Here is an 18,617-nt window from a genome sequence, read left to right on the forward strand (position 1 = left end):
TACTTGTCACAGTTTTTAATTCTAATTTTATTGTTTACAAATGATTTTTATTTTATTTGAAGTTGTGATAAAGTCTATTTCATTTACGTTTTTCTAAGTTATTATTTTAGTGAAATTTTATTTAAAAGTTTTTATTTATTATTTTCACTCTTATTCATTTCTAATTTTTCTTGTATACCTTATACAAAAAAGGGGATCTTTCTTCTTAAAAAATTGCAGTTTTTCGAAATCTTGAAAAGAAAATAGGTTAGTCAAAGAAAAGTTGCTTAAAAATTCAGTGTTAGTCAGATTGAGGATATTCTTTCGTTATGCTTTCAGCTGACTTAAAAAAAAAATTAACTTCTGTTATCTTGGAAATAATAACTGAAACAGTGAACAGAATAGCATTACTCAGTAACGATATAAATACTTAACAATGCTACTTATCAAGAACAACGTTACTTGATAAAAGATGATAAGCTTGTAAACCTAGAGAAAGGGCTGAAATTAGTCTACTATAACTAAAAGCAGATATATTTAGGTCAAAAATTTTAAAGAAAGATATATTACAAAAAATATTCATTGATATTTTACTATAGCTGATTGGTTATTATTGAAATTCCTTTTTTCTCCTTTATTTTTAGTCTTATTTAAATTTTTTTCAAGTAAGCATGAATATTTTTATTATTTAAAATGTGAGAGAAATGTGATCAATTTTCTTCAGGTACTATTTTGTGATGAACTGATCTTCTCTGTTAACGATGAAACACTACAGTGTGTTTGTAGGTGGTCAGAAAATATCTTTCAGAAAAGGCATATTCAGAAAACTGTCAAGCAACCAACGTAAGTAATGGTTTGGGAGTATGATGAATATTAAAGTTCTAGAAAGGTTATATATTATAAAAGGAACACTGAGGCAAGAATAATTTATCTGTGTTTTGAAAATTTATGCGTCAAATACGGCACTGGTGTTTTGATAAAAACTGTATTTTCATGTAATAAAATATAACATACCACAAAGCTAAGAATGTTTCTAATTAGCCCAAAAGAAACGCTAGTCCCTAGTCCCGAATGGTATATTAATCTCAAAACGTCATTTTGAGTTGAATCACTATAAATTGTTTAAATTGTTACCCCAAATATTATCGCATTACATTATATTTAAAGAAATTAAGAAATCAGGAATTTGCATGAATGCATGTAAGTTTCTCGCATTGTGAAAAACACAACGGTACCTAGGGATATTAAATTTTGAATAACTTAGTCTTCCACCAGAACATGGGCATCTGGAAACCCGAATTTTGAATTTCAATTTTTTTATTACCAATTTCATATTTTGCAAATTAACAAATTTTTATTATCAAGCTCATTGATTTAATAGCGAACAGTGGCAAAACGTTAAGAAAAAAAAAGCATTTTAATGTAGAGCGAGCAAGATTGTCTACCGGATATTCTAGAGATATGCTGTTTTCAAATATTTTGCAATTTTACTGTTGAATCCAATTTTATGAGGCGTAAGCTCCATAAATAAAGCAAACAGGGGAAATGTTAATAATAAAAAAACACAAAAAGTTTTGTAAAGCCATCTTAGTGAGAAAACTGAACATTGATATGAAGAACTGAGGGGGAAAAACAAAACAAAACAAAAACAGAAGAATATATGCCAGAACTTAATGCTGCATCGAAAATTCTAAATACTGCTGTGTTATTTTTAAAATATTTGTTAATTTTCTGTTGAATTGTGTATGGCGTAAATGCGAAGAAAATGTTTCTTAATAATAAAGTTAAAAAGACAAAAAAAAAGTATTAGTAGCAATGAGTGTATAAGGTATTTCTCCCACCTTCTTAGCGTGCCTTCTTATAGTGGTCTGCATGCTAGGCGCGTACATCTAACTAAGTTTGCACATCTATTATGGCAAGCAAAGTTAACTCTAAAAGCGTGTAAAACAAAATTAACCATTATTCAAGCAGAAAGCGAAATATGCAAAAGCCATAAGAATGAAATGCAAATGATACTACAGTGGATAAAATGCCAAAGAACAGTAGAACAAAATTCAATAAGGAACATTGCCGTAAAATAAAAACCAATCAAACGAATTTAGACATATCATTTCGATATTTTTGCAAATTAACAGAAAACAAATGGTAAAAAAAATCAAATTCTTACTCAGTGGGGGAATGACTGGGAGACCTGATTAAATTTGAAATACCACCAAAATTCTAAGCAAAATCATGATAAATCAGCTTAAATTCTAACTAATTAGAGGATATGGAAAAGTTATGTATTCCGGATTTTAAAATAAATGTAACTCAGGAAAAGAACAGCGAAGATAATTCCAGACATTCCTTATGGATTTACTCTAGCATAGCTGAAATGAAAGCATACGCATTTCCTATATATTTCTGGTACAAACATTGCCTGGTTTGCCAATTGGAAAAATATAAGACTGGACTGTCCAAAATAAGAGACTTGAGCGTAAATGTAGGATTTGAAGATTGATAGAAGTATTTCTTGAGTTAAAATCTTTAGTTGAGGTGTTTGCTTTCCATTTTTACCCAATTTTCCCTTATGACCTTTTATTTAATAAGTATTTTTTTTCAGTGAAATATTTGACAACTAAAGTCAAATTCAGAAATGAGACGAGAAGGCTGAGGGTCAATATATCAAGTTGTGAAGGTGGATCAAAAAATTTCCCTTGTGAAATGGTTCGACTATAAAGGTGTTTTGCTGATGTCCAGTGCGCATGGGAAACCTCCCATCACAAAATGCGAAAGGTGGTGAAAAAGGACAAGTCACACCTAGAGGTTGATTGTCCTCACATTGTAAAAAATTACAACGATTGCATCGGCGGGATGGATCATCTGGACCATACCGTTAGTTTCTGCAGAATGAAGCACCGAACCAAAAAATGGACAGTACGAGTCATTCTACATATGATCGACTTTACCATGTCGTGTGCATGTCTCGCGTACAGAAATAGTATGACAGAATTAGGAGGACCTAAGAAGGACATTCTGGACTATTTTGCGTTTAGAACTCAGTATTGCAAGTACACTCATCCATGGCTTATTAAAGAAGCCACTCCTTCACTAGCCGAAGATGAAAATGATGAGCCCTCTCCGAAACGCAGAGTTACGACTTGCATTCCACATCAAGCATCTCTTAACAAAGAAGCTAGGCACATGCCTGAAACGGTTGGGGATAGGACTCATCAAAGTGGGGGCAGGAATGAGAAGTGCTTGGCCTTAACAAATGTACAATGTACAGACAGCAAGATGTTCTATGCTTTATACCTACTAGAAATTGTTTCAAGGCATTTAACGAAAATAAAAAATAATGTTATTGTAATAATACTACTAAAATGTACCTAAAACTTAATCTTCATCTTTAATTCAAGAATTGTATGTATTGTGTGATTAAAAACTAAGATTAAATTAATTACTTCAATCTTGCTTAATACTTAAAAAATTCTGATTGTAGTGTCTTGTTCCTGATGTACAACATATGATACATACCCCCTAGCTTTTGTACGTAATAATACGTTAGAATAATAATAACGCGTTAGAATTGCTCAAATACACTCATGTCCATAAATTAAGGATAATTCGGAGTAACGCGGAAACCGAACTCTCAAATAAATATATCACCTGTAAAACCACTACACATATCTTCAAGAATCATATGCAAATTTCAGGAAGTAACCAGATGACACCGATGGTACGTCACAATGACGAGAGTGTAAGAGAGTGATATATAAGGAATACAGGCAAAGAAGTAAAATTGTTCGCAGACGCTTTATATGCATTTCAGTGCAATAACCGAATAGTTATGACACAAAGGACGCATTTGGATGATTTTTTACGTAGTAGAATTATCGGCAGTCTGGAATGTGGGCGTACCAAACTGGAAGTATCAGACGAACTTGGAATTGCCCAGAGTATCCTATTAATATCAGTATTAGAGTATCATTTCCAGGCTTTGGCAAAGATTCCAAGATAATGGTAATGTGAGTAGACGTTACAGCACAGGTCGCCCCACAGTTACAACGCCGAATGAGGACCGGTATTTGGCAGTTACTGCCAAAAGAAACAGGCGGAGTACAGCCTCAGACCTGTCTCGTCAGCTCTCTTCAGCCACTGGTACTACAATTTCAAGCCAGACCGTGTACAGACGCTTAGGACAGATTGGTCTATATGCTCGTAGACCTGTCAGATGCGTTCCACTTACTGCAACTCACTGTCGCCTGCAGTTAGCCTGGAGTAAAGAGCATGCATAGTGGACACTACAACAGTGGGCTTGTGTGATGTTTTCCGACGAGTCCAGGTTTAGCTTGCAGTCTGATTTTCGCCGGACTTTCATATGGAGAGCTCCAGGTACCCGTTGCCACCAAGAAAACATCATTGAACGACACCGTTACGGTGGCGCAGAATTGCTCGTTTGGGGTGGAATTATTCTGGGTTGTAGAACTGACCTGCATGTTCAAATTGAACCATGACAAGCCAGATCTATAGGGACGTCATTCTGGAACAACATGTACGTTCGTTTCGGGGCGCCATAGGCGCACAATTTGTGTTTATGGATGACAACGCCCTTCCTCACCGTGCAAACATCGTAAGCGAATGCCTTCAATCGGGGGATATCACCCGTATGGACTGGCCAGCATTATCACCGGACTTGAATCCAGTAGAGCACGTGTGGGACATGTTTGGCCGACGAGTTGCAGCCCGTCAACCTTCTCCTACATGTCTACCGGAACTTCGGAGAGCATTGCTTTTTGAGTGGTGTAATATCCCCAAGATAAGATCAATAATTTGATACTCAGCATACCTAGGCGTTGTACGGACTGTATTGCACCGTCTGGGAGACATACAATGTATTAAAAATCATACCAACCATGTAATATTGTTTTTTTGTAAATAGTTTTTTTTTTTTTTTTTTTTTTTTTTTTTTTTTTTTTTTTTTTGTAATTTGCTCCAGGGAGAAAAAATCGCTAATTTTTTTAATAATATCAAACATATAGCATCTTTTTTTGCTCTTTACCTTTTGTTTAATAAATAAACTTTACAAATAAGTCAAATTTGTTTTGCTCTTAAGTCTTCTTTTGCCTGATTTTGCATTATCCTTAATTTATGGACATGAGAGTAGTTCAAACACAGCAGAAAGCAAGTTAGCAGGTGTTGACTATAAATGCCATCACCAATACTGCGGCATTTTGCTGTTTATCGTCAAGTTAGAGTTAGTTATTTTATTAACTGGAAGTTAGGAACAGAACAATATTTTCAATATTTTTAAAATTGTTGTTAAATTAATGTTTGTAATTAAAAATAATTTATCTGTCTTTAGATCGTATGTGGGTTTTATTTAAAAGTTCCATTCTAGGTATAGTCCTCCTTTTAAGACTACATACAACATACTGTGTCCCATCTAGGAACGTGTATACTCATACTTACATTTTCACTAATGAAGTCTTTCCTACAGCAAATTAAAAACTTTAAGAACTAATTATTTAATTAAAATCAATGAAAACACAAAAAATAAAATTACAATAAAACTATTTAATAACATTCATAAATCAAAATTAGAATTAAAACAATTTTAAATGTAAGTAATCTGATAAGCAAATGAAAAACAATTTTCCGAATTAAATGTTTTAGAAAAATAAATATACCTTACAAGTTTTAATACTTAATTAAACAAGACAAAAGCGAACGTAATAAATAAAAAAATTACATGATATTTTTCGTAATGACTTATTAAAGTATTACAGATAAAATACAATTCTCTATAATCTCAACTTGCTTTTTATATAAAACAAAAACAGTATTCTATTAAGTATTCTTTTATATTTCTTACAGAAGGAAACATATTTCTTACAGAAGATTCTTTCTCCCTAGGACGTATTTAAAACATCAACCTACAGATACATATTTCAATCACAGTATTTGTCAAGGAAGTTTGAAATTTGGGAAGTAGAGATCGCATTATCTCAATTGCTTTTGTTCTTGAAGTATTATTCTTAAAGTCCAATTGCTTATTATAATGATATTATTATTTTAGTTTGTTTCCCTCATATTTACCAGACTTACTTAGAGAAGTTTGTCTTTTTTTAGTTTCCTATTCCGTTGTGATATATATATATATATATATATATATATATGTATAGGGATATATATATGTATATATTGTATAGGGATATGTAATATATATATATATGTGTATAGGGATATGTAATATATATATATATATATATATATGTGTGTGTATGTATAGGGAAAATTTTCGTGCAGTTTCTTTTTCTTTATCTGGCATCTTTCTGTAGAAGGCATATATAAACCAAAGTTGAGAAATTTCAAATTAAGGCGATGTATATTATTAGGAATTATTATTCCTATTGGAAAGTAGCTCATTTCTCGTGATCTGATTTTGATTTAATTATTTTCTCTTCATTATATATATATATATATATATATACAGTCATCTGTATTCTATTATTAAACAATTCATTTTTACTGCATATTAATAAATTTAAGTTTACGATATCATTAAATAATTACAGAAAAAATATTTTTAATTTTAATTATTTCAAAAATTATATGGTTGTTCTACGGGAAATTCAGAATAAATTAGGAATTCCTAAGAATTACTATTTGTAATTAATTATAAATAATGATACATAAATTAATTTCTCTATTATATAATTTAAGAAAAAAATTATTTCCACTAAAGCAAACATTGAAATAAATGATTTATTACGCAAAAGTGCTGGAAAATAATAATATCATTCATTATCAGTGCTGATCTTATGTTTTTGGCAGGCAAAAGCTTATGATAAAAGATTTGCATTATTACGCGACAGTCAGTCATATTAACATCGATAGATCTGTTTATTTAAAAGCAGTCATATGTAATCCATTAAAGCAGTTCACAATTTAATCCATAAAAAATGCTAAATTTGGTTTTTAAATAGCATAATTTCGTAACCTATTCCAGCAAACATAACAACAAACTCGATAAACTACCAGAAGTAGAAGAGATAATGCACTGCATAAATAACTCTTCTGTAAAAAGACATAAACTGATTTTGGGGGGCGGGGAGAAGACGAATATCTTACGACTTGCAATATTGTAACCTTTAGAAAGCTCTTTACTGGAACAGAACACTTTGCATTCGAATACTTTTCTTCCAACATTTTCTCCATGCTTTGAACATAATGGAAACATATAAGAGAACTTTGCATAAGAGAAAGGATGAACCAACTCTTCTCTTCTCGTCTCTGGAAGTACCTACTTTCTCGGACCGAGACGCAACGCGAGATATAATCGAGAGTACCTTTTGTCTGAAGAGGAAGAAGCGAAGGCAATTCAAATTCTCTTATGAGTTTGCATTTTCCATTATATTCCCTGGGAACTGTGTCTTCGCGGTGAATGAATTCGGAAGTGGACCTTCTCTTGTTGGGGTACTGCGGTGCGGTGGGTCTCCAGGTGTCAGAGATTCCACCCTCCCCCTCGTGTTCATGATGATGGAAAGACTGATAAGAGGAAGGAATTTCTCAGAATATGCTTACCAAGGAAGAATTTTCTCCTGACTCTGCTTTCCTGTCGTTGTTTCCAAGATACTTTGAATCTTTTCTAGGCGTAGTGTGGATACAGAGATACATGCATGCAGCGGTTTCTAAATTGAGCATATTCTAGGCGTTACATCCTTAAATATCTTTTATTATTATAGTTTAAGCTTCCCTAGCAATTACACCTCTTTAATGAGTTTGATGAGAAAGATGAGATTTATTTTTGCCCTGTTCTCTTTTATGTCAGTTTACAGAGAAATGCAAGTTACGCCAAGTATTAATTTTTAATTTAATGCTTTTAAAATACATTTTAATATATATATATATATATTCAACACCTGCTGGACATTAATATAAACATATTTAGATTTTGAGCATTAAAAATAAATAAATACCTTAAAACTGGTGACCGGAAAAATGCCTACAGAAAAATGCTCACAGAATAATGCTCACAGGTATAAATGTTTACAGGAAAAAAGCCCATACAGAAGTATGCCCACATAGGAAAAAGCTCACATGGAAAAATGCTCGCTTAGAAATATGCTCACAAAGATAAAAGCTCGCATAGATATATGCTCACATGGAAATAAGATCAGTAATAAATAAAATACGTAGAAATATCTTTACATTAATCAAACAATAATTAATCGATTTGAATATCGTACACCTACTTGAATTTTTCAAAGAAAATTATTTAAATTACCAAAAACACTATGATTTATTTACTAAAGAATATTGAATATATTATCTTCTAAGATTAATTTTAGTAGAATTATCTTAAAAGAGTGAATCCATACAAGTTCAATTTCGAAAAATGTTTTAAAGTAACTTGAATGTAAATTGTTAAAAATGTTTAACGGGGACTTGAATTAAATCATGTATAACAAAATTTCAATCGTAAAAAGAAAGTCATTAAAAGCAAGTAATTAAATTAAATGCAAGTAATCATTATCATTGATTGTCACTGATTTCGCACTAAGTGAATTTAAGATCATATTACATATATATATATATATACACATCAAAAATTGTATAACTTATGTGTAGATTTAGTTGCTATATAACATTAACAAATGGGCCGTTTTGAATTAGGAAAAAAGAGAGGAGGAAGGAAGAAAAATAAACAGAATATACAGCGAAAAATTATTACAATTTTAATTGTTAAAAATAAAAATAATAGTAAGTATATGTTACACATTTTATAATATGAACATTTAGAAGAATAAGCAAATAGAAATAATTATTTTATTTAAATTACGTAAAATACCTTATTTTATATAAATCATGCATATTTCACATAAACTTATAAGGTATTTTTCCCGCCTTCTTAGCATGCCTTCGTGGTGTGGTGGTCTGCACGCTGGGCGCGTATTCCAGAGGTACGTGGTTCGATTTCCGGAGGAGGCTTTGCTCATTTTTCACATCTCCTGTTTCCAAAATACCTAATGTCTCTATAGTGGCGTCCGAACTAAAAGGGTTTTGGATGATGATTCTCCTCACCCAGAATTTGGCGATTGTATCCTCTAAAAACACCAGTCGCCCTTTAAAAGGTGAGAGTACATAAGGTACTTCTTCCGCCTTCCTAGCATGCCTAGGTCAGTGCTTCGATTCCCGCCGAAGGCTTTGCTCATTTTTCACATCTCCTGTTTCCAAAATACTTAATGTTTCTACAATCTTACTGAATATTAGCTAATATCTGTAAATATCTAATTTTACCGTCGATTTCATCATAGTTTCTTAAATGATTCGCGATTACCAAATGTAAGTTTTCATAGTTTCTTTTTTTATTTCAGTACGCCCTGTATTTACAATAGCTAGTAATAAACGTTGACAGGCTAAATCTTTTTTCAGTCCCTCAAAGAAAAACCACATACTAGGATGGCTACAATTAAATAATGAATTTAGTATTTTATCAAAGCTTTCGCAATAATTTATGGTTTTAGGAGATTTTTCGATGGCTGCTTCATAATGATTCCAGACTTTAATTGGAAACTGTGGTCTTTAAGAACTTTTTTGGCTCCAAACTTAAATAGCTACCTTCAAACATCAATTTCTCTATACACACATCAAAAGCATGCAAAATTAGAGTAAATAAAAAACAAAATTAAACTATTGGCAGTTACAAGGGGAAAAAGTCGTACAGGGGTGAGTGCTATAAAATATTACAGCACATGCAAAATTTTAACTATAGTTTTTGACACTTTTATATACCGTCCCTGAAAAGGTTAATATGAGCATTTGTCCAATAATTTTTTTCAAATGATTAAATAATTTAAAAAAAAATTCAAGTAGGAGTACGATGTTCAAATCGATTGATTAATGTAAGGATATTTCTACGTTCTTTATTTATCAGTGGGCTTATTTCCATATGAGCATATATCTATGTGAGCTTTTTTCTGTGTGAGCATATTTCTAAGTGATCATTTTTCCTTGTGAGTATTTTTCTATGTGGGCATATTTCTCTGTGGGCTTTTTTAATGTGAGCACTTTTACCTGTGAGCATTATTCCTGTGGGCTTTTTTCCTGTGGGCTTTTTCCTATAACCCTTAAAACTACATACTGATGATTCCATTTTGTTGCGCATTTTATGAAATCAATGACAAATGTGTTATTAACACAGTTATAGATTTTTTTCTCTTGGGTAGCATAAACTAACGAGTTCTAAAAGACTGCATGAGAAATTATCATCAGCTCTTTAGTACAACCGAAATGTCAGAAGAAGACTGTAAACAACCCTTTATTCAATCAAGTGTAGTTGCACAGATGGCTCCATTTGGGCGTGCAAAAATCCCACACTTCTGGCTTAATTAAAACAGGTAACGTTGAACTTAAAACAAAATGTAACAAATTTCAACCAACGGATCACAAAGGCTGTGACTCATAGAAGCCGGCAGAAATAACCTCAATGTCTAGAAGCAGTCAACGCCACAGAATCAAATAGCTAGTAATTCAAAATAGCAACGTGGCCTTCAAGCAGGCATAACACGCTCCAAAATTACCTTCCAGGAACTTCCCTTAAAAAGCACTTCCTTCTACCTCGTTTGAACACACGCACGATAGCTAATTAGCATTCTTACCTCAAAGCGTGGGCGAAAACGAGATTGAAAGGAAAGTTGCTTTAACCAAGCTGTTAGTGAAATGAAATAAATTCCCACATAGTGTTATGAACTTTCTGTATATGTGAATAATTTTAGTGAAATGATATGGAAATTGTAGTATCTATTGTATAATGTGGCATGAAAGACCTCACAAGGGCCAAGCGTCGCCGGAAAAACAGGGTTCCAGGGGTTAATCCATTTAACATTAACGTAAATTGCTGCTCTCGCCAAACTGGTGATGTCTTTGGAGATAAGTTTGGAGGAGAATCTTCAAACGTTGCCAAACTTATGGCTTCATTTTGGTCCGATCCCTATGAAACTTTAACTGTGTGTGCCTTCCAGTTGATCCGAGAAATCGAAGGTACTGAAAATTTCTCGTCGGAAGGGAGAAAGCTGTATAAGGCCGAGGAGAGCATCAATTTTTAGTTTAGTTCACTGCTTGTTTCAGAATGTTGAGAGTATTTGTTCAAATGCTCCTAGTAATTTGATTGATGACTACTGATTGTGCTCTATCATACTGAGAACAGCTGTAAGGATACTTCTGTGCGAAGAGTTCCTTAATTGAAAACTCCTTTTGGCAAAATTAATTTCATCAAACTCTCATCAGTTCTGTGTGTATTCAATCCAGTACAAGCCCGTATGCACCTAACAATAATTTTTATATTTGATGTAGTAAAAATATTTACAACATTGTTTTAAGAAAATTCTGTATCTACTTTGTTCAAAATTTGTTGGTAGTGCTAAAGTACTTATCTATGTCACTATGAAAATATTTTTTAATTAATTATTTACTCTAGTTGACATATAGTTAAGCCTATTCAATTTACAAAAGCATTAACACCTTTTATACATTTTTAGTTCGATAAAATAAAATGATCAATATTAAACAGATAATTCAAGGGTAAAAAAAAACAAAGCAAAAAGTTATTATGCTATCATTAGAGGATATCGTACGTAATAATAAAGAAAAGTTTTTTTTTGAACCAGCTACAATTTTAATTGCTTTGGTGTACTATGGATATCAGAACATAAATACTGATCATATAACCATTAACTGAAAATCAAGTTTGCATTCAAAGTTTAAAAATCATAATTCTAACAGAATGAATCCACTATAAATTTTGAAAATTCGTCAAACACTATATTGTTTTTTTCAATTTTCAGGAAAATAAAAAATAAAAAGCCTTGTCTTTATGAACTTTTATTTTATATTTTACTAGCCTCAAAATATTTTACTTCATAAATTTCGCTTTGTTTTGTTTTGAATTGTTTTTCTGTGAAATTGTGGCGCAAGTGTTGAATTTTTATCAGCATTCTTAGAGCTTTGGAAATCCACCTACATAAACCTTTGCAACGTGTAATTATTTTGAATTTGGACGAATATATGAATCTGGAAACTTACTACTAGTTTCAAAGCATTGTTAAATACGATCATAACACCATCAATACCTAAACTATCATATATATGGATGCAATGACGTGGAAAAAAGTACTCATGCCTTATTTCGCGGAAGCGTAAAATTGCAGAAAAATATCTTCTGTCAAACACCAACACCATACTTTCAGCAGAATGCTTCATAATATATTACTGATATAAATGCTTTCGGAAATAACATTATATTTTAAAAACACGGTACTATTTTCTCTCTGTAATATCGTATCTGCACGTTTTGATTTGAAGGTCGTCCATAAATTTAAAATGTTACTGAAATGAGACTACATAAAAATACCACAAAAGATGATTTAAGATTTCATCTTTCAGCTTACTGCCATCCCTAAAAACAGTACCAGTTCCTCTAACGTTTACCAGATTCAAAAATATAAAATGGATATCTAATTAATTTTCTTTCTTGCTGTTAATAACTTAAAATATTAGAGTTGAATGATTCATTTTAGAACTGATTCAAAGAACCAATTTTTTACAGAGCGAATACTGATTCCAGAAAAGAGAGTGGTAGCCCTTCTACAGTTCACTAAAAGCTCTTGTTGGAAGCATGCCGGGAGTACAGATGTGCTGTTCATCCATGAACTACTTCAGTTTATCAAGCGAGCGAACGCCTGATTCGCGGAAAATAAGCGGAGTTCTTTTAGAGATCACAAGTCGAAAGCTCTTATGGAATCGTTCTAGGAAAGTGTGTATTCCGATTTATGGGGAAAAAAGACTGTTTATCCTCCCATCTTAAAAGTGAGTTTAATTTTTATCATTTCTCAACTGTTTGAAGTTTTTTTTTATTACAGGATTTTGTTGTTAATTCTACGTAGAAAAGAGATTTTAGGAAATATCATTAAGTACATTAACAAAATGTTCACAGATTTAGCGTTTGAGTCAATTCTTCCGATTCCATTGCTTGTTCTATTCTTTTCGCTGTTTGTCTTACCTTGCTAATCGTTCCCGATGCCAGTGCTTGTTCAATTCTTTCGGCTCTTCGTTCCACCTTCGACAACCGCTCGATTCACTCCTAATACCAGATGTTTTCCATCAAGTTTATTGTTAGTGAGCGATGAGCCATAAAAAAGAACAGATTCAGTTCAATGAACGAACGGTTCTGACCCTATCCTGTAAAAGAGCGGTTTGGTCCATATCTATATATTATTACTGTAGATCAGTATTAATTTCGTTCTTAAGAACTGAAGCATCTGAACATATGTGAGCTACACAACTGAACAATATGTGAGCTACACATGAACTGAACAATATGTGAGCTACGACAGTTCTTCTTAGTAAGAGATGTAATTTTTTCTATTCATATAATTAACCCACTTATCAGCACTACACAGTTTCGTTTAGTTTCCTTTGGTTGTAGAATTAATAGTTTTATTTCGATATAGAAACATAAAAAACAACAGTGCTCTCCCTGGGATTCGAACTACGGAGATCCCAACTATTAAATTGGTATATTTCCAATAATAATACGAATGCCGACCCTAAGGACGGATAAATTCCTTACATTCTCCTCGAAACTTCAAAGTGACTTTGGATTAGGGGGCCTTATCAGTAAATCCAGAGTTATCTCCACCACATTTTTGTTCGTGTGCCATTTGTAGAGAGATTTAGAATTTTCTGAGCGAGAAGCGTGCAAAACGTCAATAATGACCAGGATTCATACTGTAGAGCTTTTGATTACTAGCCAGACGTGCTGTCATTTACATCTCGACGACGTGAGTTAATGAAGGAGAAATTCGTTACATGACACACTCGTTCCTGATAATAACGTCGTAGAGCTATTAGATATTTCGAGCAGGAGAGATGGAAAATGAGCAACACCTTTGCTGGGAATCGAACCACGGACTTCTGGAATACGCGCCCAGCGTGCAGAACACCACACCACGAAAGCATGCTAGGAAGGCGGGAGAAATACCTTATAAAGCGGAAAATTCTGCTTACATGGAATGAGCAAGATGTGAACTTACGCAAGTTGCAATTTTTACTTGACTTGATATTTTTCATCAAGTATGAGGAAGTTTATATTTCATTCACGAATATATATTCGAACGAAATATAAACTTACTCAAGTCGGAACTCCCATTTGATTTTGACCTATAAGTTTTGTGAGTTTCAGTTTGTTTGAAATCCTGAGTCATGACAGATATAATGTTCTGTTTTGTGAAACATTTCATATTCAAAATTTCTTTTTAATTACTTAAATAGAAAATTTAATAATATATAATAATTTAATAATTAAATAGTGCAATTTTGTCATTTTTTTACTAAAGTTTCGTTGCACTGTAGTGCGTATGACTGGTTCAGAAATATCAAACACACATAAGTATTTCTAATTATGATCTCAGAAAATAAACAACGTAGACTTGTTGCACGAAAAGAACTGTATACGAAAAACTGCATTCATATGAGCACAGTTGAAATGTCACCGGCTTATGATTTTTATATTACTAGCATAACGTAAGTGGGACACATACATGATATTTAATGGTTTTGACCTTTATTCCTTATGCTTTCTTTAGAGGATGTATTTATATCTTTTTTGCTAGTATTTTTCTAAAAAAAGGTTTTATTGATTGCTATCAAATCGTAGATATAACTATCACAGTGAAAACTTGCCCTACATTAGACACATACACTGTGTACTTTCTGTCATTTTAAACCTTCGAAGCAAAACTTCCTAGTCTGCAAAGTTTTCTTTTCCGTTTAGAAGCATGAAGTAGTTATTCTTCTCACTTTAATGGAAGGGAGTTTCATAGAAATTTATTTCCTTAACACTTCTGAGGAACGTCCTTCAGTTTTATAACTTCATGATTAGCAAAACTTCAAACTATTCGATACTGAATATATCTTTTTTTTTCTTTTTTTTTTCTTTTTTTTCTTTTTTTTAATGTTTGTAAAGAATACTTAGCAATTTTATATTGTCTCGAACGTAGAGATTTTGAAACACAAATTTCGCCAGCTATGCTATGATACTCCATTTCCCTTCCCAGTTGTAATCGATCCTGCATTAGAGACAGAGAAATGATAATTGGAGCAATGTAAGAGTGCAGCTGAAATGTTTCTTATATCGATAACTGCAGAAGCAGGGTCTGAAGCTTTATTTACAATTGAATAGTCCAGAAAGTAAAAATTTTTTCTGAATATTTTTATAGACATGGATTATTTATTTAAATGAACACTGCATTATATAAAAAGATTCATTTGTCATTGCCGAAGTTTTTTGCCACTGTTTGCGCCAAGTAATCACAAGTTAGCAAGTTCTTCACTAATTGATTTTCATTTAATACTTTAAACTAAATTTTATGGCTAGATTATTACGAAGCCTCGTTTCTACACTTGTGTCTGGTGAATGACAAATGAATAAGTAATGTTTTTATAAATGCTGGAAATCACTTTTTATCGATTGTAATTTCTGGAGACGCTTCGTACTTAAGAGCATATAGTTAACTCTAGGTTAACATGGAGCATATTAACCGATTGTGGATTAGTTAAGCCTTATGTAAAAAAGAAATATTATATTTGTTATGACAGAACGTTAGCAAATTTAGCACGTTATCAACTTTAAAGCATCAGTGTAAAACTTCAATGCTGAACAATGCTAAAACTTACCCGATGTGCTTTTTTACACTTTAGTACCGAGACATGTTCTTAAAAGTGAGTGGAAATGTATTTTGTATCTTGCCAAATAGCCTAACAGCTACGCTTTCGCATTATTTTTAAATGCCTAACAACTATATTTAAATGCTTAACATATAGTTCTTCATCGCGCATCAGCGAAGATAACTTATCGCAGATTATGTGTTTGAAAATAATATGTATTGTTCAATTCGTCAGTTACTGCTCTTAATAGTACTTTCCATAGGAATACAGTTCCAAGCGGTTAGGGTCTCGCCTTCTTCCTCCATGACATTTATAAATATTAAATGTTATATGACTTTTATAATTTATTATATTAAGTATTATATGACATTTATAAATATATTTATAATATATGAATTGCGCTTGTTGTACTGCAGTCTACAAAACATTTTAACCACTTTGATAGCTTCATGCACTCACATGCTTCATTTCAATTATAATGAATATTATCTTCCATAACATCAATCCAAATTAGTCCTCCGTTCACTTTCGATTTCTGTATTTTATTTATTTTTAACTTCCAACAGTTTAATACCATACTTAATAAAATTTGTAAATGAACCCTTCCCTGGAACTATATAAGCTCTCTAAAATTTCATAACTATGTGTCTTTGCTTGTTAAATAATTGCCCAGCGAGGAGATACTGTACACGGAAAGAACAGCATTAAAGTAATTTTTCCAAGAATTACTTGCTAAGAATAATATAAATCTTTGATCATAAAATATTATTGTATTGCTTCCTTATTCCTTCTGTTTAATGGATTCTGCGATTTATATTTGTATATTTAATATGTTATTCAAATTTTCTTGTTTGTACTGTGTTATACTAGAATTCATATGTATATCTGCTTTTGAATTTGTATAACGGTTTAACGTTATTTAAATTATCTTGAAACTTAAAACTCTAAATATTTTTCAAGGTGATGAATGTACTGGAAAACAGCTTCTCTATCAAAATAAACCTTTTCATCTTTAACGTCTGTTATCTCTAGATATTGCTTCTTACAATCCTGAAGTCAGTCCTTTTGCTGTAACAAGACTTGACGATGTTAAGAAAATCACAGACAACATCCTTGCCTTAGAAGTCTACAAGAAGAGGGAAATAAACTAAACTCAATAGACTAAACCAAATAAAAGAATTTACAATCCTATATCCATAATATTTTAACAGACCAGGAGCTAATAATCGCTCAGCTTCAAAGGCAGCTTGCTAAGAAGGAAGCTTCTTCAACAGTAATTGCTCCATTTTTAGAGATTCCCTGGTACACGGAAAGAACTCTCCGTTCAGATGTACTTAGACGCAAATTTCGAAATAGTAATTTTATCCTAGCAATGCCTACATCCTGACAACAGCGTGCTTCTGGCCTGAGTAGTCCCATTTTACTGCTTAAGGAAAAAAAGAAAAGAGCTTTCCCGAACCAATTAAAATATTTATATAGTATAATTAGTCCTTACTAGTTGGAGATTAAGATCAATTAAGAGTCACAAAGACAAAATCAGTACTAATTAGCTGGAAAAATTAACGAAGATGTTGTATAAACACCTTAAAGGAAGCCTCGAACGTTAACGCAGATCTTAAAGCTTCAGTAGCAGCGCGTTCCGACACAAAAACATTAGCGTTTTATGATTTTCAACTTACCCTCTCTCGCAATTTTGAAATACATTAAGCATACCATTTCTGTTAACCAACTTAGTGTCCAATTTTATGTCTACAATTATTCCTTGGAGTTCCTTTTGTGAATGGAAAGTTAAATTTGGATACACAGCAAATAACACCTGTATGAATAATGTCTTAATCAAGAATAAATTTAAAAATCACTTGTATGAATAATCTCTTAATCAAGAACAAATTTAAAAAGCACACGAAATTTAGATGCAAAATTCATATTCATGTAACTGAATAACGAGTGAATAAATTTTGAATTGAGTTTTGAATGCAATGAACTTGTATAAGATTTTGAATGCAATGAATTTGTATAAGATTTTGAATGCAATAACGTAGTATTTTGAATGTAATGATAGTAAGTGTTCATGAATACTCCTAATGCAAATCTTAAGATTTTATGTTTGAAATTAAAAGTATGAACTCATTTTTCTAGCTGTGAGTTATTTAGCCGTTAAAGAGTTTCTAAGTCATTACGAATTGTTAAAGGATACAAGTTTCATGCATGCTATTTCTAACGCATCGCAGAGAATGTCTGTCGGATTTAAACACAGAATTTCATTTTCTAGTAGCCGTTTTATTCTGCGAATATCCTCGCTTTCGAGAAACACCTTTATAAGTTTATCTTTGTACGGACATGTATTAACGTCCATAAACACAAAACAGTCAGACACAAAAGCAATCACTTAAGAACGTTAAGTGCAGTTTTAAGACTTCATCGCGCACGTCGGCAGTCACTTTGCTTTCCATCAGTGCATGCAGAGGCAGGCGTGCATTTATTTAACAGAGCTTCCTATTACCCAAATACATTCACAAGTATAATGATCCCATTCCAAGATGTGATTAGAAGTACTTAAAGTTCCTTTTCTATACAAATACCTAAAAAATTAGCATTTAAACTGAATCTTAACGCCGCGTTTAGCAACAAACAAGAGCTTTGCTATTTGCTGAAATCCTTGTGTTCTCGGCTACAGTTTAGATCTTTTTTCTTCTGATATGAGCTTGCCCACCAGTAGCAGAACAATAGAACTGCTAAACACTGACAGTTCTACCTGGGTTTAAATCCCAACAAACGGCTATCTGAATACTAACAAATTTCCAAAAGTGAATACTGGTAATTTTCCCTTAAACAGACGTCAGGAAGGTATTCCCTTAAGCACTTCTCAGAAAGACATTCCTTTCTTTACGCAGATAACAATTTTCGAGCACTTTGCAATAAGCTAGATA

The 18,617-nt window shown here is 32.3% G+C and overlaps 1 long non-coding RNA gene across 1 annotated transcript; it reads left to right on the forward strand.

Moving 5' to 3' along the window:
- The first annotated feature begins 700 nt into the window (after positions 1-700).
- Positions 701-17,773, forward strand: LOC146995486 (uncharacterized). The gene is made up of 3 exons (XR_015043225.1): positions 701-822; positions 12,569-12,828; positions 16,720-17,773. It is a non-coding gene; the product is annotated as an uncharacterized LOC146995486 (long non-coding RNA).
- Positions 17,774-18,617: the final 844 nt, after the last annotated feature.

Source organism: Stegodyphus dumicola, chromosome 9, assembly GCF_044657685.1.
Source record: "Stegodyphus dumicola isolate Sdum_Otavi_A_Nest chromosome 9, ASM4465768v1".
Taxonomy (NCBI): Eukaryota; Metazoa; Arthropoda; class Arachnida; order Araneae; family Eresidae; genus Stegodyphus; species Stegodyphus dumicola.